The sequence below is a fragment of the Physella acuta genome, unplaced genomic scaffold (assembly GCF_028476545.2).
Source record: "Physella acuta isolate Inbredline_101_S28 unplaced genomic scaffold, ASM2847654v3 ptg000434l, whole genome shotgun sequence".
Lineage (NCBI taxonomy): Eukaryota > Metazoa > Mollusca > Gastropoda > Physidae > Physella > Physella acuta.
The window spans coordinates 213,622-240,701 of NW_026731953.1; the positions used below are offsets into that span (position 1 = coordinate 213,622).

General features: G+C 40.9%; 1 protein-coding gene across 1 annotated transcript in view; it reads left to right on the forward strand.

Annotated features, from left to right (window-relative positions):
• The first annotated feature begins 2,415 nt into the window (after window positions 1-2,415).
• The window catches only part of LOC131942941 (uncharacterized), a 69,795-nt gene continuing 45,130 nt past the window's right edge, over window positions 2,416-27,080 (forward strand). Inside the window, exon 1 of the mRNA XM_059302910.1 lies at window positions 2,416-2,947. The gene's annotated coding sequence lies outside the window, so the exon portion shown is untranslated. The remainder of the gene's footprint in view (window positions 2,948-27,080) is intronic.

Consider the following 27,080-nt stretch of genomic DNA (forward strand, 5'->3'; position numbering starts at 1 on the left):
TGTGTAATGTGCGTGGGTTGGTCGCGTGTGTTGGTGACGTGGGTTGGTGACGTGGGTTGGTGACGTGGGTTGGTGACGTGGGTTGGTGACGTGGGTTGGTGACGTGGGTTGGTGACGTGGGTTGGTGGCATGGGTTGGTGACGTGGGTTGGTGACGTGGGTTGGTGGCATGGGTTGGTGACGTGGGTTGGTGACGTGGGTTGGTGGCATGGGTTGGTGACGTGGGTTGGTGACGTGGGTTGGTGACGTGGGTTGGTGACGTGGGTTGGTGGCATGGGTTGGTGACGTGGGTTGGTGACGTGGGTTGGTGGCATGGGTTGGTGACGTGGGTTGGTGACGTGGGTTGGTGACGTGGGTTGGTGGCATGGGTTGGTGACGTGGGTTGGTGACGTGGGTTGGTGGCATGGGTTGGTCGCGTGGGTTGGTGGCGTGGGTTGGTGGTGTGGGTTGGTGGCATGGGTTGGTGGCGTGGGTTGGTGGCGTGGGTTGGTGACGTGGGTTGGTGGCATGGGTTGGTGACGTGGGTTGGTGACGTGGGTTGGTGGCATGGGTTGGTCGCGTGGGTTGGTGGCGTGGGTTGGTGGCGTGGGTTGGTGGCATGGGTTGGTGGCGTGGGTTGGTGGCGTGGGTTGGTGACGTGGGTTGGTGGCGTGGGTTGGTGGCGTGGGTTGGTGGTGTGGGTTGGTGGCGTGGTTTGGTGGTGTGGATTGGTGGTGTGGGTTGGTGGTGTGGGTTGGTGGTGTGGGTTGGTAGCGTGGGTTGGTGGCATGGGTTGGTAGCGTGGGTCTGTGGCATGGGTTGGTGGCGTGGGTTGGTGGCGTGGGTTGGTAGCGTGGGTTGGTAGCGTGGGTTGGTGGCATGGGTTGGTAGCGTGGGTCTGTGGCATGGGTTGGTGGCGTGGGTTGGTGGCATGGGTTGGTGGCGTGGGTTGGTAGCGTGGGTTGGTGGCATGGGTTGGTAGCGTGGGTCTGTGGCATGGGTTGGTAGCGTGGGTTGGTGACGTGAGTTGGTGGTGTGGGTTGGTAGCGTGGGTTGGTGGTATGGGTTGGTGGCGTGAGTTAGTAGTGTGGGTTGGTCACGTGGGTTGGTGGTGTGGGTTGGTGACATGGGTTGGTGGCGTGAGTTAGTAGCGTGGGTTGGTGGCGTGGGTTGGTAGCGTGGGTTGGTGGTGTGGGTTGGTGGTGTGGGTTGGTGGCGTGGGTTGGTAGCGTGGGTTGGTGGCATGGGTTGGTGGCATCCTTTTTAAATCGTTCAATCGCCCACTCGATATAACAAACAGCAAGGCATAAAACCGTATGCGTGTGGGACGTGTCCATTCAAATAGCACCACTCGCTACACTACACACATGCCACACATCCAAGTTGTCTTGTGTAATACGGCATTATTGTGTGCGACTTGCGTAATTTGTATCGACCCTCGCAGCAATTAAGATAAGCAATTAATGACCATTGTACCATATCACCCGAGCAAGTAATGACCTTGGCATTAATTAAGATAAGCATCTATCGCTCACTGCAGCAGTTAAGTAAATAGTCAGAGATCTTTCTAGTGGGATCTAACCTGATCAGACATGAAATGTGTGGGTGTGTGGGGGGAGGGTGTGTGAAGGTGAGTGTGGGAGGGCGAGAGGGCGGTTATTGTCCAGGTGTATCCCCTCTCCCCCCCCCCCCCCCCTGCACACCCAGAAAACTCTGCTCATAACGAAAAATTTCAAGACCTGTTTTTCTTTCATGGAACTAAGCCCACAAAATGTATTTTATTTATAAAAGTTTATAAAATTCTAATGTCTATATTCATTTTGACAATGTTCTGCACGGGCGTACAAAATATTTTATTACCCGTTGGTTCCAACCCCACGTGACCTAGCAGAATGTCACCGTGGTCATTTCCGGTCATCTTGCAAGCTGCAGTCGTAGTTCATTTGGTCGCACTCACACTATTCATGCATTACCCTCACACTATTCATGCCTTAACCTCACATGGGGTCAGTGGGGTGGGGGTGGAAGTGGGGGGGGGGGGGGAGTCTGATGCTTAACGACAACTTAAGTTTGAAGCTACAACAGCACAAACCGCCATCAGATAATACAAGATTTTTTTATAAAATTGCTACAGCGTTTCTCTGGCATTTAATTTCTCCGTCCCTCCCACGTGACTGTGTGAGCCCCGGGTCCGCGTTGTTTTCTCCGACCCCGGGGAAATTGGCTCGGTCGAGTGAAATGGCGCTGAGAGCTGGCCACCCCCCTCGAGACGCCCTGCCGTGGGCAGGCCCCGGGCCTACCCCCCTCACCCCCACAACCACCGCTCACCAGTATGCAATATTACGTCCCCCCGGGACTACGGGTCGTGCTTCATTATTGATATCCCACGTGACGTCACGCTTCGTATATTTAACGGTGGGCCGGGGCCTGTCCCCTAATTCATTTCACCACGAACGGTAACTCTTGTCATCAGCAGTTGCTGTTCTTGAGGAGCCTCGCTCTGGAGCCGGCAGACGAGAGCTATTATTAACTTTGCGTGGAACAAGGTGGCGATTCCAGTGCGTTGACTATTGGTTATATTGACATACAGACAACTAGCGAGAACTAGTTGGGCACTTCTTCATTCGACTCACACATTTCTATATTTGGATTTAGGTACAAAAAAATTAACAAAATTTTTTTCGGGCAGTCTTCTAAAAAAAACTTTTAAATTCTAAAGTAAAAATTTCAGAAATTTCGTTTTAAATTGAATTTTTTTGCCTTGTTGATCCAATTAAATTAAATTTATAAAAAGCAACAATTGCTCAGTGATTGGGCTGAATCTTGTAAAAATAGTGAGTTGATCCTGGCATCTGGTTGGTATCTTAGTCACGTGACAGTCATCAGTTCCTTTGTGGCTGAGTGTTTGTGACACTGGTCAGATTTCGTGCGCAGGGACCAAGGCAGCCTCACGCCATACAGGGCCACAAGTAAGTTGATTTTTTTTTCACAAGTAAGTTGATTTTACAAAAGTAAGTTGATTTTTTTCACAACTAAGTTGATTTTTTTCACAATCAAGTTGATTTTACAAAAGTAATTTGATTTTTTTCACAACTAAGTTGATGATACAAAATTAAGTTGATTTTTTCACAATTTAGTTGATTTTACAAAACTAAGATGATTTTTTTCACAAGTAAGTTGATTTCTTTTCACAATTAAGTTGCTTTGTCCCAAGTAAGTTGATTTTTCTATCAGATTTTTCAATTTCAGAGTTGTTTTAATTTGGGATTTTACAATTGACTTGACGAAGCTCGTAACTAACTGTGATTTTATAATTGACTTAACATAGCATTGTTTAATATGTTCAGGCTCAGCTTGTACAAATTAGATAACACACAATACCAACGGTTTCAAAAGTTGGAGGGTGTAAAATATCAATGTTTCAAAAATTAGGTTCTACAAAATACCAATGGTTTCAAAAATTAGGTTCTTCAAAATACCAATGGTTTCAACATTTAGAGGATGTAAAATACCAATACTTAAAAAAAAAACATTTAGATTACACAAGATACCAGTGGATTAAAAAATGAAAAATATTCAAATAGTGATAGTTTTGTTTACGAATTCATTGTTATTAAATGATGACATAAACAAACACAACATGTAATTTTTCTCTGTATAAAAACCTTAACTTAATGGCCCATAGTTTGAAAATTTTGTCTCAATTAAAGCGTTTCTATTTTTCTCCATGGTTAATTAAGTGCTTAATCAACGTGAAGGAAAAACCCTTTTTTTTCTCGTAACTTTCCAGAAATATCACGAAAATTAACTTTTTTATACAATAAAATTATATCCTGCAAAAAGCTTCACTAATAGCAAACAGTATTAGATATTAAAGATGATTATTTAGACGTTACATTTCTGAAGTGGTGAAATTTAACAGGTTAACACTTTTATTTTCTGAAACTTAAACAAATGACAACAAATGTAGCTTCTCATTTAATAAAGAAACTTTGCTGACCACTCTATGAGGCTAGAGTTAGATTATGATCACTCTTTCAATGTAGAGTTAGAGACTGACCACTCTAAGAAGGTAGAGTTAGAGACTGACCACTCTATGAAGGTAGAGACTGACCACTCTATGAAGGTAGAGTTAGAGACTGACCACTCTAAGAAGGTAGAGTTAGACACTGATCACTCTATGAAGGTAGAGTTAGAGACTGACCACTCTATGAAGGTAGAGTTAGAGACTGACCACTCTATGAAGGTAGAGGCTGACCACTCTATGAAGGTAGAGTTAGAGACTAACCACTCTATGAAGGTAGAGACTGACCACTCTATGAAGGTAGAGGCTGACCACTCTATGAAGGTAGAGTTAGAGGCTGACCACTCTATAAAGTTAGAGTTAGAGACTGACCACTCTATGAAGGTAAAGACTGACCATTCATTGAAGGTAGAGTTAGAGACCGATCTGTGCCAACCAAACAAGAGCATGTTTGTAGGATAAAATTAGCACTTTATTTAATCTTGGTATAGAGGTCTAAGAATTGTTTACTCGTCTAGTTTTTTTGTACTTTTACATTTTTAGCCGTCGTTAAGTTGAGCAATCCGTTTTTTGGTGGTTTGTGGTATGTGTGGCTTCTGGTGTGTTTGGCCCATTAGGGGTAGAATATGGAGCAGCTTGTTTCTGATTTTTTAAATATCTAAGTGGTCTGTGTTATACCTTCTTTAGGTGGGTATTTGGTCTAGTTGGTTAGTGTCTTGTATCTGGTCTGTGTTATACTTGCTTTAGGTAGGTATTTGGTCTAGTTGGTTAGTGTCTTGTATCTGGTCTGTGTTATACCTTTAGGTGGGTATTTGGTCTAGTTGGTTAGTGTCTTGTATCTGGTCTGTTGGTCTAGTTGGTTAGTGTCTTGTATCTGGTCTGTGTTATACCTGCTTTAGATGGGTATTTGGTGTAGTTGGTTAGTGTCTTGTATCTGGTCTGTGTTATACTTGCTTTAGGTGGGTATTTGGTCTAGTTGGTTAGTGTCTTGTATCTGGTCTGTGTTATACTTGCTTTAGGTGGGTATTTGGTCTAGTTGGTTAGTGTCTTGTATCTGGTCTGTGTTAGACCTGATTTAGATGGGTATTTGGTCTAGTTGGTTAGTGTCTTGTATCTGGTCTGTGTTATACCTGATTTAGATGGGTATTTGGTCTAGTTGGTTAGTGTCTTGTATCTGGTCTGTTGGTCTAGTTGGTTAGTGCCTTGTTTCTGGTATGTGTGATACCTTTAGGTGGGTATTTGGTCTAGTTGGTTAGTGTCTTGTATCTGGTCTGTGTTAGACCTGATTTAGATGGGTATTTGGTCTAGTTGGTTAGTGTCTTGTATCTGGTCTGTGTTAGACCTGATTTAGATGGGCATTTGGTCTAGTTGGTTAGTGTCTTGTATCTGGTCTGTTGGTCTAGTTGGTTAGTGTCTTGTATCTGGTCTGTGTTATACCTGATTTAGATGGGTATTTGGTCTAGTTGGTTAGTGTCTTGTATCTGGTCTGTGTTATACCTTCTTTAGGAGGGTATTTGGTCTAGTTGGTTAGTGTCTTGTATCTGGTCTGTGTTATACCTGATTTAGATGGGTATTTGGTCTAGTTGGTTAGTGTCTTGTATCTGGTCTGTGTTATACCTTTAGGAGGGTATTTGGTCTAGTTGGTTAGTGTCTTGTATCTGGTCTGTGTTATACCTGCTTTAGATGGGTATTTGGTCTAGTTGGTTGGTGTCTTGTATCTGGTCTGTGTTATACCTTTAGGTGGGTATTTGGTCAAGTTGGTTAGTGTCTTGTATCTGGTCTGTGTTATACCTTCTTTAGGAGGGTATTTGGTCTAGTTGGTTAGTGTCTTGTATCTGGTCTGTGTTATACCTTCTTTAGGAGGGTATTTGGTCTAGTTGGTTGGTGTCTTGTATCTGGTCTGTGTTATACCTTTAGGTGGGTATTTGGTCTAGTTGGTTAGTGTCTTGTATCTGGTCTGTGTTATACCTTCTTTAGGAGGGTATTTGGTCTAGTTGGTTAGTGTCTTGTATCTGGTCTGTGTTATACCTGCTTTAGATGGGTATTTGGTCTAGTTGGTTGGTGTCTTGTATCTGGTCTGTGTTATACCTTTAGGTGGGTATTTGGTCTAGTTGGTTAGTGTCTTGTATCTGGTCTGTGTTATACCTTCTTTAGGAGGGTATTTGGTTTAGTTGGTTAGTGTCTTGTATCTGGTCTGTGTTATACCTTTAGGAGGGTATTTGGTCTAGTTGGTTAGTGTCTTGTATCTGGTCTGTGTTATACCTTTAGGTGGGTATTTGGTCTAGTTGGTTAGTGTCTTGTATCTGGTCTGTGTTATACCTTCCTTAGGTGGGTATTTGGTCTAGTTGGTTAGTGTCTTGTATCTGGTCTGTGTTATACCTTCCTTAGGTGGGTATTTGGTCTAGTTGGTTAGTGTCTTGTATCTGGTCTGTGTTATACCTGATTTAGATGGGTATTTGGGCTAGTTGGTTAGTGTCTTGTATCTGGTCTGTGTTATACTTTCTTTAGGTAGGTATTTGGTCTAGTTGGTTAGTGTCTTGTATCTGGTCTGTGTTATACCTTTAGGTGGGTATTTGGTCTAGTTGGTTAGTGTCTTGTATCTGGTCTGTGTTATACCTTTAGGTGGGTATTTGGTCTAGTTGGTTAGTGTCTTGTATCTGGTCTGTTGGTCTAGTTGGTTAGTGTCTTGTATCTGGTCTGTTGGTCTAGTTGGTTAGTGTCTTGTATCTGGTCTGTGTTATACCTTTAGGAGGGTATTTGGTCTAGTTGGTTAGTGTCTTGTATCTGTTTGGTCTAGATGGTTAGTGTCTTGTATCTGGTATGTGTGATACCTTTAGGTAGGTATTTGGTCTAGATGGTTAGTGTCTTGTATCTGGTATGTGTGATACCTTTAGGTAGGTATTTGGTCTAGTTGGTTAGTGTCTTGTATCTGGTCTGTTGGTCTAGTTGGTTAGTGTCTTGTATCTGGTCTGTTGGTCTAGTTGGTTAGTGTCTTGTATCTGGTATGTGTGATACCTTTAGGTAGGTATTTGGTCTAGATGGTTAGTGTCTTGTATCTGGTCTGTTGGTCTAGATGGTTAGTGTCTTGTATCTGGTATGTGTGATACCTTTAGGTGGGTATTTGGTCTAGTTGGTTAGTGTCTTGTATCTGGTCTGTGTTATACCTGATTTAGATGGGTATTTGGTCTAGTTGGTTAGTGTCTTGTATCTGGTCTGTGTTATACCTGATTTAGATGGGTATTTGGTCTAGTTGGTTAGTGTCTTGTATCTGGTCTGTTGGTCTAGTTGGTTAGTGTCTTGTATCTGGTCTGTTGGTCTAGTTGGTTAGTGTCTTGTATCTGGTCTGTGTTATACCTTTAGGAGGGTATTTGGTCTAGTTGGTTAGTGTCTTGTATCTGGTATGTGTGATACCTTTAGGTAGGTATTTGGTCTAGATGGTTAGTGTCTTGTATCTGGTATGTGTGATACCTTTAGGTAGGTATTTGGTCTAGATGGTTAGTGTCTTGTATCTGGTATGTGTGATACCTTTAGGTAGGTATTTGGTCTAGTTGGTTAGTGTCTTGTATCTGGTCTGTGTTATACCTGATTTAGATGGGTATTTGGTCTAGTTGGTTAGTGTCTTGTATCTGGTCTGTGTTATACCTGATTTAGATGGGTATTTGGTCTAGTTGGTTAGTGTCTTGTATCTGGTCTGTTGGTCTAGTTGGTTAGTGTCTTGTATCTGGTCTGTTGGTCTAGTTGGTTAGTGTCTTGTATCTGGTCTGTTGGTCTAGTTGGTTGGTGTCTTGTATCTGGTCTGTTGGTCTAGTTGGTTGGTGTCTTGTATCTGGTCTGTTGGTCTAGTTGGTTGGTGTCTTGTGTAGACGGTGTTGTGTACGGGCATATATGGTGTTTGGTACAGATTGTTCATGTTATTTTGTACAGGTAGTGTTGGGTTTAGGTGTTGGTTGGTAAATTTGGTATACGGAATAGATTGAGTTTCTTATATATGGGTAATTGTATAGATGGCACGTGGTATATCTTGCACCTAATATTTGATTTTTTATTTGTAGTATCCAAGTTTTGATGAATCTAATATAAGTGATATCTGATATATGTATTATCTGAAATTGTTGATTTCTGATATAGGTGGCATTATATATAGATGGAATGTAATGTAGTTGATATCTAATATACGAGGTATTTTATTATATTGGTAAAAAATATTTGCTAATAATTAATTCCAGTACGGCGAACACACATTTTTAAAGTCAATTTTTATGGTAGGGGAGATAATATAAAATAGAAACATTGATGGTAACATTAACATTGCTACTGAAGTATGTTTTTCCTTTATATTTTTTTCTTTCGCTGCCAAGAAGCATGTTTAAAACCAAGACAATGTTTATCACTTTCCGTTAAGTCGGTACATAGTTTAACGGTAACTTTAGTGTGCTCAGTGTCTGTCCCACTATGTTATCATATGTGTCTGGTTCAGCAGTCTATTGGTGAAATATTGGTCATACACATTGGTGGAGGACATGGGACTGTGTACCACGTGATAAACCTGGTTAAAACCTGAAGTTGTCCTTGTCGTGCTTCTAGTTGTGCTATTTTTCATTAACTTAAATATCTAAAAATTCCACCAAGCTATTGACTACATGTCATTTTGATTCTACCACAAATATTGTGAAACATCTCAGATTTATGTCGAGGGCGGAAGAGACCTGTATATTTACCTGTTTATTTAGTATTATGTCAGGGTTCTATCATTGTTTGTCCGAATACCGTGGTGGGAGCTGGCTTACACAATATCTCAAACTTTTGTTTTATATTACTGTGTGTGTGGCTAAACCATTTCATTATATGATCTGTTTAAAAAAAACCACAGGACAATAAATTTTCTTAAATTTGTGGGCCCCAAAAATTCTGGGGCCTCTGGCTGATGACCTGCCAACTCCCCTCCAAATCCGCCGCCCTACATTGTCGTTTCGTTACTCGATCTCCATCTGGTCATCTCATTACTACATACATCAACATCTTTATCAACAAACATCTATTCAGTTTTTGTTTTTTAGTGTTTGATTTAGGCACATTACTGAAAGTCTGGTAAAAACAATTAGATAAACATCATCTTTGTCAGATGTCGCAGCGTATTAATGCATCTATTAAAGTCTTTGTTAAAACAATTAATGTAAACCTCATCTTTGCGACATGTCGCAACGTATTAATGCATCTATTCAAGTCATCGTTGACACGTTTTTTCCTGTTGATATAACCTAAAAACAACATCCAAGCGCTAAGTAGTGGAGCTGTTAAAAAAATAACAGGCGGATATTAGTGAATATCTTTCATAATGAAGCAGCTTTTATTATTAAATTACTAATTCCACGCTACGCATACATCTGATGTACCCGTTGTGATGGTCATTTAGAAATATATTTATCTCTACTGAATTTTCAAAGAACAGCGCTCAGATGCATTAAAAATGTGACGTGTTTTGACGACTGTATCAAAGGCAGTGGGCATTAAGGCATTAAATGATTGAAATTTGAAACAGGAACCAGCAGTGGAGGTGTGGGTTTAAGCCGGTTACTCGGGTTAGCGTCCCGGGGGGTCATGAAAAATTCATTAGGCGAGTGAGAGAATAATAGTCAGGTGTTTGATCTTTGTGTGTGTGTAGGGGGGGGGGCAGGGACTAAGTTTTATAGGAGAAGTGGACTAAGTACTTTAGGAGCAGTGGACTGGTTACTTTAGGAGCAGGGTTAAACTACCGTAGGAGCAGTGGACTAAGTACTTTAGGAGCAGTGGACTGGTTATTTTAGGAGCAGGGTTAAACTACCGTAGGAGCAGTGGACTAAGTACTTTAGGAGCAGTGGACTGGTTACTTTAGGAGCAGGGTTAAACTACCGTAGGAGCAGTGGACTAAGTACTTTAGGAGCAGTGGACTGGTTACTTTAGGAGCAGGGTTAAACTATCGTAGGAGCAGGTGGACTAAGTACTTTAGGAGCAGTGGACTGGTTACTTTAGCAGCAGGGTTAAACTATCGTAGGAGCAGGTGGACTAAGTACTTTAGGAGCAGTGGACTGCTTATTTTAGGAGCAGGGTTAAAAAACTACCGAAGGAGCAGTGGACTAAGTACTTTAGGAGCAGTAGACTGCTTATTTTAGGAGCAGTGTTAAAAAACTACCGAAGGAGCAGTAGACTAAGTACTTTAAGAGCAGTGGACTGGTTACTTTAGGAGCAGGGTTAAACTACCGTAGGAGCAGTGGACTAAGTACTTTAGGAACAGAAGACAAAGTACTTTAGAAACATAGGACATAGTCTGTAAGAGCAAACAACAAAGTACTTTTAAAGTAGCTACCAACTATTTATATTAGCAGAGAACAAAGTATCTTGGATATGTCGCTAGTAGGCATAAATAGAACGGGTTACTAGGCCCTATAGAACGGGTTACTAGGCCCTATAGAATGGGTCACTAGGCACTATAGAACGGGTTACTAGGCCCTATAGAACGGGTTACTAGGCCCTATAGAACGGGTCACTAGGCACTATAGAACGGGTCACTAGGCACTATAGAACGGGTCACTAGGCACTATAGAACGGGTCACTAGGCACTATAGAACGGGTCACTAGGCTCTGTATAACGGGCTGTAGGAACTCTTTCAACGAGTCACTGAGTGCTGTATAACGATTCACTGAGTGCTGTATAACGATTCACTGAGTGCTGTATAACGATTCACTGAGTGCTGTATAACGATTCACTGAGTGCTGTATAACGATTCACTGAGTGCTGTATAACGATTCACTGAATGCTGTATAACCAGTCACTGAATGCTGTATAACGATTCACTGAGTGCTGTATAACGATTCACTGAGTGCTGTATAACCAGTCACTGAATGCTGTATAACGATTCACTGAGTGCTGTATAACGATTCACTGAGTGCTGTATAACCAGTCACTGAATGCTGTATAACGATTCACTGAGTGCTGTATAACCATTCACTGAATGCTGTATAACGATTCATTGAGTGCTGTATAACCAGTCACTGAATGCTGTATAACGATTCACTGAGTGCTGTATAACCAGTCACTGAATGCTGTATAACGATTCACTGAGTGCTGTATAATGATTCACTGAGTGCTGTATAACGATTCACTGAGTGCTGTATAACCAGTCACTGAATGCTGTATAACGATTCACTGAGTGCTGTATAACGATTCACTGAGTGCTGTATAACGATTCACTGAGTGCTGTATAACCAGTCACTGAATGCTGTATAACGATTCACTGAGTGCTGTATAACGATTCACTGAGTGCTGTATAACGATTCACTGAGTGCTGTATAACCAGTCACTGAATGCTGTATAACGATTCACTGAGTGCTGTATAACCAGTCACTGAATGCTGTATAACGATTCACTGAGTGCTGTATAACGATTCACTGAGTGCTGTATAACGATTCACTGAGTGCTGTATAACCAGTCACTGAATGCTGTATAACGATTCACTGAGTGCTGTATAACCAGTCACTGAATGCTGTATAACGATTCACTGAGTGCTGTATAACCAGTCACTGAATGCTGTATAACGATTCACTGAGTGCTGTATAACCAGTCACTGAATGCTGTATGACGAATCACTGAGTGCTGTATAATGATTCACTGAGTGCTGTATAACGTGTCACTGAGTGCTGTATATCAGGTCACCTGCTAAAGACGCGTCACTTAGCACCAAGTTCACACAGTGGATGACGTAAGTTTTGTTCCAGGCTGATAAGCACCACTAGGGACAGTCAGGGACTCAACAAAATCCTCCAGGGTGCCAGTTTATTATTTATTGCCTGATGGTGCCGCCACTGGCTGAGAACAACAGCATCAGACGATTAAAGAAACGTTTTGGTTGGTTCAGTCCCAGTAGGTCAGGGTCAGTTAGGTCAGACCTTTCAGTCAATTATCGCCTACTGCTACTGTTGACCTTTTTTGACCCTAGCACCCTGAACTAAACTCAATACCTTAAAAAACAAAAGAGTTCGAAACACAAATGGCTATGCATATAAAAGTAAAAAGATTTCTTTTTAGACTTAGCGATCCATTCGGTAGACGAAGTAGAGTGTATGTGATATTTTACCTCGGCAAATGAAGGGATAGTGTGGTCAGCACTTTGTCCGCGGCCAATTCAAATATTAGGTAACAATCATGAATATCTGAGTAAACAAATTTTAAAATAATTACAATTGATGAAAAGTTATTTGTGTAATCGAAGAACGGCAAAAACAATTAATTTTTTGAAATTTGACCTTTTAGATTAATCCTTCTAACATTCATAAGGTTAAAACAGTTTTTCAGTGTCCTTTGGTCCGATAATAATGTTACATATCATTATCGTGTATGTATCAATTAATAAACTAATTAGAATGTAATTAGAACGGTATCAGTGTTAGGTAGGATTGTGTTTTAGTCTGACGATAAAAAAAAATTGGGCGCCGATCGTGTCTACAGGAGTATGACGTATGACAGGTATATCTTGGATCAGATCATCTCCTAGGTTAAGGTGGGGGGGGGGGGTGACTCTTGTCAATGCCAGATTAAATTGTGGAAACTTTGTCAGAGATATTTTTCCATTGCTACATAATTACAAATAATGAAAGAAAAAAGAGTGTGATGAAATTACAACGGAGTTCATCAATGATTAATGTAATTAATGATATCAGTTTTACATTCAGGATGTTAAGCCGGTAAAGGTTTTTGTTTTTTTAAGTTTGCTGCTTAAATTTTTAATCACCTTTAGAATTTAAACGAGTCAAATTTCAATTTGAAAAAAAAAATATTTAAATTTGATACACATTTCAAACAGGAGCCCTGAGCTCACCATACGTCATTCCTGTATCACTGGACCTATTTCTGTAACCGCTAGGTGTGGAGAGAAATAAAGAATTGTTCGCAAGTGTACTTCACGCCGGCCTACGCATCAAGAAAACAAAAACACATCTACTTCGTTCTATCGATACAGTTTTAAGGCCGAGCAAGCTGGAATGTTACTGAACCCTAGCACATTATTAACATTTAATCCCACTTTACCGGCTCCAAGAATGTAGTTCAGCAAGACAGAATGTGCAGGAAGAAGAATAGAATCAAGCAATTCTTTCATCCGTGTAAAGGTGCTAAAACTGTGGGTTACCGTGGGACTTAATGCTGCCATCCCTAGGGGTTGGTGTACGGTGGAATGGGGGAGGAACAATACATTCTAAGTTCACCAAGGTATCGTTGTTAAATTAAAATGTGGCCCCATCTGTAACCATTGTTACACAATACGTCAGCTATGAAAAGTGCTTCATTTAGAAATGTTAAGTAACAAAATGTGAACAGTTCTGAGTTAGAACATTCTGGTTCTGGAAATATATATATATATATATATATATATATAGATATATATATATATATATATATATATATATATATATATATATATATATATCTTCTGATACTTTACTAATGAATGGCTTAACGCAAGGAAACAAAATTGGAATTATCTTGATATAATTTTAAAATAATCCCCACCATCTGATGCTTGATATCGTCCAACTAAATCCTAGACTTTAGTCTGAGCGATCAACTAAATCCTAGACTTGACAGACTTTAGTCTGAACGACCAACTAAATCCTAGACTTGACAGACTTTAGTCTGAACGACCAACTAAATCCTAGACTTGACAGACTTTAGTCTGAACGACCAACTAAATCCTAGACTTGACAGACTTTAGTCTGAACGACCAACTAAATCCTAGACTTGATAGACTTTAGTCTGAGCGACCAACTAAATCCTAGACTTGACAGACTTTAGTCTGAACGACCAACTAAATCCTAGACTTGACAGACTTTAGTCTGAACGACCAACTAAATCCTAGACTTGACAGACTTTAGTCTGAACGACCAACTAAATCCTAGACTTGACAGACTTTAGTCTGAACGACCAACTAAATCCTAGACTTGACAGACTTTAGTCTGAACGACCAACTAAATCCTAGACTTGACAGACTTTAGTCTGAACGACCAACTAAATCCTAGACTTGATAGACTTTAGTCTGAGCGACCAACTAAATCCTAGACTTGACAGACTTTAGTCTGAACGACCAACTAAATCCTAGACTTGACAGACTTTAGTCTGAACGACCAACTAAATCCTAGACTTGACAGACTTTAGTCTGAACGACCAACTAAATCCTAGACTTGACAGACTTTAGTCTGAACGACCAACTAAATCCTAGACTTGACAGACTTTAGTCTGAACGACCAACTAAATCCTAGACTTGACAGACTTTAGTCTGAGCGACCAACTAAATCCTAGACTTGACAGAATTTAGTCTGTACGACCGGCGACCAGAAAAACCGTTAAAGACTTTTAGATCCCCGCTAGAGATCATCAATTTGTAATCTGTCCCCAGCACGGGTCGGTCAAACAAACCCACCCGGGCAGGATTTATTGGCACCCACCATCTCGATCCTGGCATCCCAGAAACTGATGCATATTTTATTTCCAGAATTATCAGTTTGTCTCTCGGCTCAAGACTTCAAACGGCAATCTTTGATTCCATTGGCTAATCTTTCGTTAAGACTTTGATCCTAATCATGTCAAGTTTAGGGGGGAGTTGCCGTTCTTGTGGCCAGATATATTTCCATCTTTCGTCATTCCGTTTTGGCTTTTGCGATAAATATTTTTATATAGCGTTAGTCTACCGAATTTACAAATGTTATTAGAATTTTAAAATGTCCTTACTTTTATCCGAGCAAGGATCTATGTTATTATATCAGTAATGTTCTTTAAACATAGTTTTATGCGCGCCAGACTTATAGCGCCAGACTTATAATGAAAGACATAACAGAAATCAAAGATTATCACGGCTTGTACTATGTGAGGGGATATAGTTGGGGTTCTCAAACTTGAATTTTAGGAACTTATAACTCGTGGGCCGCATGGTCCGGTGTCAGCCCACATACCATACAAAAGAAACACTATACACACACACATTTGCCGGCCCATACACCAATAAATGTTGGAAATCATGTGAATTTAAAAATTCCGAACCTATACCTAGACAGAACTTACACCTACCACTGAATGCTTAACGTTTAGTTTTCCGTTTATTTTTTTAAATGATAGGATTTCATTAATCAAAAAAAGACATACCGCCTGTTGAAAATAATGTTGAATAAAATATGTCTAAAATTACGATGGTAAAAGTTTAAAAAGTTAAACGTTAAAGACACAACAAGAACCATAATTCGAAATTTTAAATTCCATCGTTCATACGACCTTAAAATAGTTCATCTTCAACCCTCCCCCCTCCCCTGCCCCGTTAAAAAAACCAGTTCAGTTTGACATTAATAACCTAACGATTTAGTATGACAACAGTTCACTTCTTCCACGCCATTGGTCGATTTTCTCACGTGATTTGCCGGTACTGATAGCCTATTATAGAAAAAGTTGTATGGGCAGTCATAGCAACACATATTTCTCCGTGTATCGCCTCACCCTTTGTTTCCTTAAAAGTGGCCTCTCAATATTAAAGGTCACCATCCACCAGCTTAAAGCTTTCCTAGATTCAAGGGACAGTGTAAGCTTTACCAGTCGACAACATCGCTAGAAAACTTGTAAATTAAATATTTAGACATTTGACTTTTTAGACTTCCATTTCGAGATTTGAAACTAAAAATTGTAATTGCCTTTCTGAAAGGACGCAAGAAACCCAGTAATTACCGACAGTGCAACATTTAAATCAGTTAATATCAAAACACAGCTTTTGTTTTTTTTTTTAAATAAATCTGACAATTATTTATTAATAAACTTCGCAGTTTAAAAACCGTGGAAAAAAACGTGAAATAAATGGCGCCATCAAACATCGTGCTCTAAAACTGCAGATCTAAATATAGACTGGTCAGTCTCCTAATACTAAAATGGTGGAACCCCCAGTGACCCCCGTGGGTTGAGATAAGTCAAACTAATGTTCACATTAGCGACCCGTGTTTTCGTGTGTGTGGGTCGGTGGCTGGGATTAGCGTGGGGATTACAGAGACCAGGGTCTAATCGTGACTTAACTCTGCCCCCCACCCACCCCTTCTCTCCCTTATGTAGAATCCAAATCTTCATCGGATAGTAGCCCACCCCAATATAGAAACTAAATCTTCATTCATGTGGTGGCCAAACTTTTCTCCCCGCCCTTAAACCCCCTCCCCCTCAATCCAATGTAGAGAATAAACCAAATCCAGCCCCAACCACCGTGATGTCATCCCATTCTACACCTGACGATCACGTCTCCGTATTCATTTTCTCCGCGAGACAACAGCGCCATCTATCTTGTTTTACTACCACCCCCCCCCCCTTCACCCTCCCCCATCCTGGCGGGGAAGCTGTTGAAGATTGAAATATACGCCTCAAACATGTGTTGAACGCTTGACGTGTTTGATTCTCCTGGAATTGTTTGACGTGCTGCCATTATCTATATTCTCTTTAAATGCCGAGAACGGCTCCAGAAAATATTTGCGTCTTTCATTTCCACACACTCCGTCTTAAAGCACCGACTTAATTCCAGCGACACAAATCTCCCATCATTTGATATTGTCTAAGATACTTCCTGTTATTATAACACGTCTTTCTGTTTGAAATCCTGCTTGAAAACTGATGCAAATTTGAGCTGTTAATCAGGATGATAATCTAAATGACACGCAACATCTACAACTACCTCCCGGCATAACTGCCAATAGCTAAGTGCACATAGGTAACTGCTCTCTAGATGTCCAAGACACATCCGCACGTTAGGGACAACTACTCACATTCTCATTAATTTTTTTTTTAAGACTAAATCTTAGCTTTCTATCAGATCGGAGCAGTCTTATGTTTTTATCGCAGCATCTTGTAAAAAAATGTAGGCTTTGAATTTTTTTTCGCATAATAAGAAACTTTTTTTTTAAGTTACTGAACAAGTTTCCAATTCGATAAAGTGTGAACGTGTTTTTGGAAACTGGAGACTTGTTCGTCAGAAAAAAACTGTGCGTGTTTTTGTCGTGTTAAATCTGAGAAAACCACAAAGAAATTTGAGTTATTCAAATTTGAATCCTACATTTTTTTTCCTTTACGTCCTAGTCTAGTTGAAATCCTACAGTTTACCAAAGTATTTCAAATATCGATTTTGTCCAACATTTGATAGCGTCAAATATTGTTGCTGTTTAAAAAAACCAAATCTGATAAAGATAAAGCCTGCATTTGATATTGAATTATTGCTGAAAATGGCTGAACGACGGGACCGTTGCCGGAATTGTTTCGACTCCCAAGGGCCCACCCACCGGTCAATTGAGACAACCCCTCCCCCACCCACCCTGAGATCGATCAACCGCGGTTAGTGATGACGCAATTGTGAGTTGATTTTAAGAATCTTCTGGTTATTTAGCTATAAAAACCTCATGGGCTTAGAAATCTTAAGATGGACTTAAAACTTTTATTGGGAAAACAAGCAATTAAATACAGTAAAATGAAAAAAAACAGCATAAATTTAAATTTGCTATAAAAGTAAAGCCCCCCCCCCCCCTAAAAAATCGAACTTATATGCAATTTAGGGTCCATCTATTTTACAGTTACACTTTTTAGGAAAATGTAGTTTTACTATATAAGATTTTATATTTCTTTTATATTCTACATTTTTATTATTTAGTTATTGTAAAAGGTTTAAAATCAAGACATATTCCAGTATAAAACATGTGTGCCCTATTTATTTTATTCAATGCGTTTGTATACCATAAGGTCGACTCAACCTACATCAAGATATCCATCCTTAAAGTTAATCTAACTGATATTCTTCTCTCTACACTGTTCACTACAACAACAACTACACTGTTCACTACAACAACAACTACACTATTCACTAACACAACAGCTACACTATTCACTACAACAACATCTACACAACTCACTACAACAACAGCTACACTATTCACTACAACAACAGCTACACAACTCACTACAACAACGGCTACACAATTCTGTACAACAACAACTACACTATTCACAACAACAACAACAACACTACACTATTCACTACAACAACAGCTACACTATTCACTACAACAACAACAACAGCTACACTATTCACTACAACAATAGCTACACTATTCACTACAACAATAGCTACACTATTCACTACAACAACACTACACTATTCACTACAACAACGGCTACACAATTCTGTACAACAACTACTACACTATTCACTACAACAACAGCTACACTATTCACTACAACAACAGCTACACTATTCACTACAACAACAGCTACACTATTCACTACAACAACAGCTACACTATTCACTACAACAACAGCTACACTATTCACTACAACAACAGCTACACTATTCACTACAACAACAGCTACACTATTCACTACAACAACAGCTACACTATTCACTACAACAACAGCTACACTATTCACTACAACAACAGCTACACTATTCACTACAACAACAGCTACACTATTCACTACAACAACAGCTACACTATTCACTACAACAACAGCTACACTATTCACTACAACAACAGCTACACTATTCACTACAACAACAGCTACACTATTCACTACAACAACAGCTACACTATTCACTACAACAACAGCTACACTATTCACTACAACAACAGCTACACTATTCACTACAACAACAGCTACACTATTCACTACAACAACAGCTACACTATTCACTACAACAACAGCTACACTATTCACTACAACAACAGCTACACTATTCACTACAACAACAGCTACACTATTCACTACAACAACAGCTACACTATTCACTACAACAACAGCTACACTATTCACTACAACAACAGCTACACTATTCACTACAACAACAGCTACACTATTCACTACAACAACAGCTACACTATTCACTACAACAACAGCTACACTATTCACTACAACAACAGCTACACTATTCACTACAACAACAGCTACACTATTCACTACAACAACAGCTACACTATTCACTACAACAACAGCTACACTATTCACTACAACAACAGCTACACTATTCACTACAACAACAGCTACACTATTCACTACAACAACAGCTACACTATTCACTACAACAACAGCTACACTATTCACTACAACAACAGCTACACTATTCACTACAACAACAGCTACACTATTCACTACAACAACAGCTACACTATTCACTACAACAACAGCTACACTATTCACTACAACAACAGCTACACTATTCACTACAACAACAGCTACACTATTCACTACAACAACAGCTACACTATTCACTACAACAACAGCTACACTATTCACTACAACAACAGCTACACTATTCACTACAACAACAGCTACACTATTCACTACAACAACAGCTACACTATTTTGAAATTAGACGTTTAACACCAGCGAGCAGGGGCTATAACTGTGGTAGGAATGTTCTGAAGCAGGGGCTATAACTGTGCTATGAATGTTCTATAGCAGGGGCTATAACTGTGCTATGAATGTTCTATAGCAGGGGCTATAACTGTGCTATGAATGTTCTATAGCAGGGGCTATAACTGTGCTATGAATGTTCTATAGCAGGGGCTATAACTGTGCTATGAATGTTCTATAGCAGGGGCTATAACTGTGGTAGGAATGTTCTGTCCACGGGCTATAAATGCGGTAGGAATGTTCTGTAGCAAGGGCTATAACTGTGGTAGGAATGTTCTCTCCAGGGTCTATAACTGTGGTAAAAATATTCTAAAGCAGGGGCTATAACTGTGCTATGAATGTTCTATAGCAGGGGCTATAACTGTGGTAGGAATGTTCTGTCCAGGGGCTATAACTGTGGTAGAAATGTTCTGTAGCAAGGCTATAACTGTGGTAAGAATGTTCTGTAGCAGGGGCTATAACTGTGGTAGAAATGTTCTGTAGCAGGGGCTATAACTGTGGTAGAAATGTTCTGTAGCAGGGGCTATAACTGTGGCAAGAATGTTCTGTAGCAGGGGCTATAACTGTGGCAAGAATGTTCTGTAGCAGGGACTATAACTGTGGTAGGAATGTTATGTAGCAGGGGCTATAACTGTGGTAGGAATGTTATGTAGCAGGGGCTATAACTGTGGCAAGAATGTTCTGTAGCAGGGGCTATAACTGTGTTAGGAATGTTCTGTCCACGGGCAATAACTGTGGTAGGAATGTTCTGTAGCAAGGGCTATAACTGTGGTAGGTTCTGTAGCAAGGGCAATAACTGTGTTAGGAATGTTCTATAGCAAGGGTTATAACTGTGGTAGGAATGTTCTGTAGCAAGGGCTATAACTGTGGTAGGAATGTTATGTAGCAAGGGCTATAACTGTGGTAGGAATGTTCTGTAGCAGGGGCTATAAATGCGGTAGGAATGTTCTGTAGCAGGGGCTATAACTACGGTAGGACTGCTTTATGCAGGGGCTATAACTGTGGTAGGAATGTTCTATAGCAGGGGCTATAACTGTGGTAGGAATGTTCTGTAGCAGGGGCTATAACTGTGTTGAAATGCTCTGCTCTCCCCACAATCTGGTCCTGCCCGTTGTCTCAGAGACAGACGACGTTTAATGTATCAACCCTATGACGGCCAAGCTATCTCCGGCTATTGAACTTATACTCCCCCGGTGTATCAATCTTCACTACCTGATACGTTTTAAGTTACAGTAGCACTCTATGACCTCTGTTCTGATTTACTGACTACGTTAGACAGGTAAATAATAAGCTAGTTTAAAGTCAGTTTATACTGATGTTATATCTACAAAGTCATGTAATCTTAATTTTTGTTTCAATGTATTATTTACACTGATCAGCACATCTAAAATGTTTAGTAAGTTTTTCGTTGTAATTTTTTACGACGTGAACATTTTATTTTCATTAATGAATCTTTCTTTACTATTTGATAAAACAACTTTATAGAACCTACAACACTGAAAGGTAATTTAAGACGACAAGATTCGAGCTACCGGAAAGTATTTGGGAAAAAAAATTAATAAAGATTTCGATATGAGTAGTCGTTCACGAATAGTTTAGCCAATACTATTATACCTTATCTCAAATACTTTTGGAAATGTCAATGCAAAATGTATGACTCGTGTTTTACATTCTAGTGTGTTCTAGTTAAGTCAGATTAAATACGTCATTGAGTTAAGTTTACTGATCATCCTATCACTTAACGTTGTTGTCTGTGAGATTAGAAATGGTATTGGACCAACCGCTCGTATGTTATTAGGGTATGTGTAGGACAGTCGAGTGTTATGTCATGGGAATACTTCATCACACATCACTCAATAATTCGTCATTTAATACACACCTAGGTCCCACACACCAAACACCGTACTCCCCACACAACACACACCCTAGCTCCACACACCACCCACCATACTCCCCACACAACACACACCCTAGCTCCACACACCACCCACCATACTCCCCACACAACACACACCCTAGCTCCACACACCACCCACCATACTCCCCACACAACACACACCCTAGCTCCACACACCACCCACCATACTCCCCACACAACACACACCCTAGCTCCACACACCACCCACCATACTCCCCACACAACACACACCCTAGCTCCACACACCACCCACCATACTCCCCACACAACACACACCCTAGCTCCACACACCACCCACCATACTCCCCACACAACACACACCCTAGCTCCACACACCACCCACCATACTCCCCACACAACACACACCCTAGCTCCACACACCGCACATCATACTCCCCACACAACACACACCCTAGCTCCACACACCACCCACCATACTCCCCACACAACACACACCCTAGCTCCACACACCACCCACCATACTCCCCACACAACACACACCCTAGCTCCACACACCGCACATCATACTCCCCACACAACACACACCCTAGCTCCACACACCACCCACCATACTCCCCACACAACACACACCCTAGCTCCACACACCACCCACCATACTCCCCACACAACACACACCCCAGCTCCACACACCGCACATCATACTCCCCACACAACACACACCCTAGCTCCACACACCGCACATCATACACCCCACAAACACACACCCTAGCCCCACACACCATACTCCCCACACAACACACACTCTAGGTCCCACACACAACACGCACTCAAGGTCCCACACAACACATCTAACTACTCAGCCCTCCCCCTCCAATGATCAGCCCGTGTTGGTTCTGATTTGAGTTTCTCATTCACCAATCACCGCTGGAGTTCACGTAAACGGAAGCCGTAGGAGACCAATGAAAAGACGCGTAACAAACCAACAAGATCTCGTGTCGTCTCGGGGGTCACGGGAGCTGAATGGGGGGTCACGTCTGGCACACAAACCCACCCAACAGCTGGACTTATTTAATTAGCGAGCTCGTGATTGGGTCTTGTGGCGGTCGTAGGGTCACCAAACATGGCGGGTCTCAGTGTCACCATTTATGGTGGGTCATAATGTCACCATTAATGGCGGGTCAGAGTGTCACCATTTATGGTGGGCATTTTATCACTATTTATGACGGCTCGCATTGTCACCAATTACGTCAGCTCATGGTGTCACCCTTTTTGGTGAGTATTGTATCACCATTTATTTTTTTTTGGCCAACACGTCATACCTCTCAGTTAAATCCCACCTCCTATCTCTCGCGTCCTCCCCTCTTTGATCCATCCATCTCTCCCCTATCACCATTTCCGCCCGCTCATGGTGTCACCCAATACGACCTGTCGCGGTTTTACCAACTCTGAATGTAGTGATGTCATCAAATTGTTGGGTGCCCGTCTATGACACCCCCACTCTCCAGCCCCACCCCCACTCTCCCCTCATCCCTCACCCTCCAGCCCCACCCCCACTCTCCCCTCACCCCTCACTCTCCCGTCACCCCCATTCTCCAGCCCCACCCCCACTCTCCCCTCACCCTCCAGCCCCACCCCCACTCTCCCCTCATCCCTCACCCTCCAGCCCCACCCCCACTCTCCCCTCACCCCTCACCCTCCAGCCCCACCCCCACTCTCCCACTCTCCCCTCATCCCTCACCCTCCAGCCCCACCCCCACCCCCACTCTCCCCTCACCCCTCACCCTCCAGCCCCACCCCCACTCTCCCCTCACCCCTCACTCTCCCGTCACCCCCATTCTCCAGCCCCACCCCCATTCTCCCCTCACCCCTCACTCTCCCGTCACCCCCATTCTCCAGCCCCACCCCCATTCTCCCCTCACACCTCACCCCTCACTCTCTATCCCCCTTCCCTGACAGTTACTTCACCCTCCAGCCTCACCCCTCAACCCCTTACTCTCCCCTCATTAGGTCTGCCAACTCGCCTTAACCTCTGATTGTTTCGCAATAAAGTCAAACTAATTAGTCTTCATAACCCAATTACCTTTAATTGAGCTAAAGTTTCAATGAAAAAATAATGAACAAGAGCGAATGTCTGTAGTACATTGGTTTAACTTGTTGTCTTTTAAAAAATAAAAAAATATGTTTTTAAATTTAAATTACTTGTCTAAACAAACATGATCAGTTTAAAATGGCCAAGTATTTTTTTGGAAAAAAAAAATATCGCCCTTATAAATACCTGAAATTGATTAACCCATTACAACTGTACTAGACCTAACGAAACCTTTTATACACTTTTTTTGTTTCATTTTGTTAAGAGTATCAAATATGATTTTAAAAATATATCATGGTGTCACGGTAAGTCTAAAATTTAGTCAAGGCAACATTTAAGTGAGATGTATGGGTCGTCCATGCGTGAATTCACACCTTTATGGTAATTAGTTCCTCCACCTTCACACTGTCAGATTTAACCCATTAGAAAGAGGTAACACTCAAGCATACCCCCCCCCTCCTCCCTCAACCCCTTTTTTCCTCAAGTTTTTTTTAACTTTCTTTATAAAATATTAAATGTTAACGATGTACACTGGAATTTTTAAAATTTGATAGAATTTTGGTGAGTTTTTATTCTTTCTATTCCAAATATTCTTAATTCAATCAACATACAGGCGACTAAAATTATTGGCGCTAAGTCCCGCTCAGTAACTTGACAGGGTTGTTTTACTTTAAACGACAATTATCTCCCCTTATTGGTTTAACGTTTGTCTCAACCAAATGATTTGTAAATATTCGTCACTGGTTGCTTTTAACATTGCTCGTATGAAGATTTGAATTTTTTAAAATGACTAATGTTATATCAAATTTGTTTTAAAATAAGATATTTGTATGTTGTTTTCAAAGATGCACGTGTCTACAATGTATGAAAAACGTCACTAGAAAAAGACAAAAAACCGGTTTCATAAGGTTTGACCACAAATGGACAGCCGATAGACCAGTGACGTCGCCATCTTGAGAAGGCCACTGGTTTCCGCAGTCTTTATGTAGCTACCACAGTTGTGCTTCGTAATGTATTTCCACTGGGGTGTGTTTAGAGTCGGAGATTACCTCAGGTATACACGTTCAATGTAGCTGAACATGGTCAGCCTAAGGGAAACAGACACACGCAGGCAAGGCCAAGCATAACAAAGCTAAACAGAGCCAAACAGAGCCAAACAGAGCTCACGTTACCCAACCTGTAAACAAAGCTAGACAGCCAACACACAAAAATACAGACAAACACATGTTCACCACTGAACTAACCGTTAAACACCTATGTAAATCTACAAACTAGTAGCTGTGTACACCTTTGGGACATCAGATGTGTACACCCTCAGACTATCACCTTTGTACACCCCAGGCTTTCAACTGTGTAACCCTAATCTGGTTTGTAAGGATAAACCAAGCACATTTTCCCAGCAAAACGGCCTAGTTTGGCGACATTGGGATTTCAACAAGTTGGCCAACACGTCATACCTCTCAGTTAAATCCCACCTCCTATCTCTCGCGTCCTCCCCTCTTTGATCCATCCATCTCTCCCCAACACGTTTCACACATTCACTCTACCCATTCTCCTTAATTTTTCCTCATCCTCCCATACATATAGACACTCAAAAACTTGACAGCTGACAATAAACTTGAAACAATGTAACCAAGTGCACATAAGATAGGCTTCTATTGAACGTAATCTCTGACTTAAATCCGACGATTTCCTACAGTTTTTTTTTACACTAAGTATAATAACACATTTCAGAAAAAGAGTGTATCGTATATATTCTAAAGTATTATTGGAATCAATCATAATAAAAAAATAATGACGTATCCTAGCAATTGATAATAACTACGGTTAATCATGTCAACTGATTTTTTAAAGTCAAAGATTGACTTGAATAAACAGGCCGACACAAATATTTATATGTTTACGTCTATCCTTGACAGCCATACTGGTTTCTGTTGGGATAAAACGTGTGTCAATATCGGAGATCGCAGTCAGTGTGGGGGCGGGGGGGGGGGGGGGGGGGATGGGGGGGGGGGGTTGGAACAAAAATAAATTTCAATACTCATGATAAAATGTATAGTAAATACTTAAAAGTAGAAAATCCTCTTCATACCTCGCGATCCATTGGGCAGATGAAGTAGAGTTCATATGTTTCTCGATCTCGGCATATGAAGGGAAGGTATGGTCAGCTATTGTCCCAGCCACTTTACTCTCCCTAACGTGAGTTAGGTACCCATCAGAGCTGGATGGACTCAGAGACGTTCTACTGACATGGACCAGGATTCGAACTCGAGACTTTCGAATTAGCAGCTCAGCGAAAATGTATAGTTGTATGATATAAAACCAAGAGATAGTACACTTCCCCTACCTAATTATACCGTGTTAGCTACATAAACCCACACACCTCTGGAATAAAGTTCAGTCAGTGAACAGACGCATAATACCCCCCCCCCCCCCCCCCCCCCATAAGCTTAACTCGCCTAGATAAAAGTTTGCAATACGGCTCTTGAGGCTGTAGTTCTATATTCTTTACTCCGTCTTAAAAGTGTGAAACATTTTCCGGCCTTGTGTCTATCACAAGTTATGCCTCTGTGTCTTTTAAGACGATCGACATCCCAAGCGCCAGACTTTGACAGCATGTATGTACTATCCTTAAGACCACCAACTTTATGTAACTAGACTTGAAAGCTATTTGGTTCTTGGCGGACTAGTTCAAGGATTATCTCCCTGCTCGACACGACCGCTGGTATAAATCACCTCCCCTTTCCCCCGCTGTTGGGGTGAGTAGAGCTCATTAATTATTCACCGGCTGTGGCGAGGGTTGTAATATTTTAACGGAAGACTTGGAGGCTGATAGGTCCATGTTTACTTCAAGTTATCTGGTGGTCCCCCGGCAGGGATACGGGCAATAGGTTACTTAGCTATAGGTCGGACATTTTCGTTTAAAATACGATTAAAAGGTGAAAACGTTTGAATGAAAACAAAGGTAAATTGTTAGTTTGAAATTTGAATATCCATCAATATAAATATATATATATATATATATATATATATATATATATATATATATATATATATCTAATATATAAAGCTCAGTTCTGTATGTAATGCATTTGTATGTCGTTGGAATTGTACGAATTTAAGTGTTAGAAAATTATCGTGCGCATTTGTCTAAATTTATGAGCTAAAAAATTACTATTGAAAGTGTAGGGAAATAATTTTCATTTTTCAAATTATAGTAATAATTGTCGGCATGTTCATTAAACACAAGTTTTAAAAAAAATATCATCTTTTACAAAAATTCTAATTATGTCTTTATATAGTCCTATAGCACTTACTTCCCTTTGATAAATTAGGAAAAACACAATTACTTCCCTTTGGTATAAATCACCTCCCCTTTCCCCCGCTGTTGGGGTGAGTAGAGCTCATTAATTATTCACCGGCTGTGGCGAGGGTTGTAATATTTTAACGGAAGACTTGGAGGCTGATAGGTCCATGTTTACTTCAAGTTATCTGGTGGTCCCCCGGCAGGGATACGGGCAATAGGTTACTTAGCTATAGGTCGGACATTTTCGTTTAAAATACGATTAAAAGGTGAAAACGTTTGAATGAAAACAAAGGTAAATTGTTAGTTTGAAATTTGAATATCCATCAATATAAATATATATATATATATATATATATATATA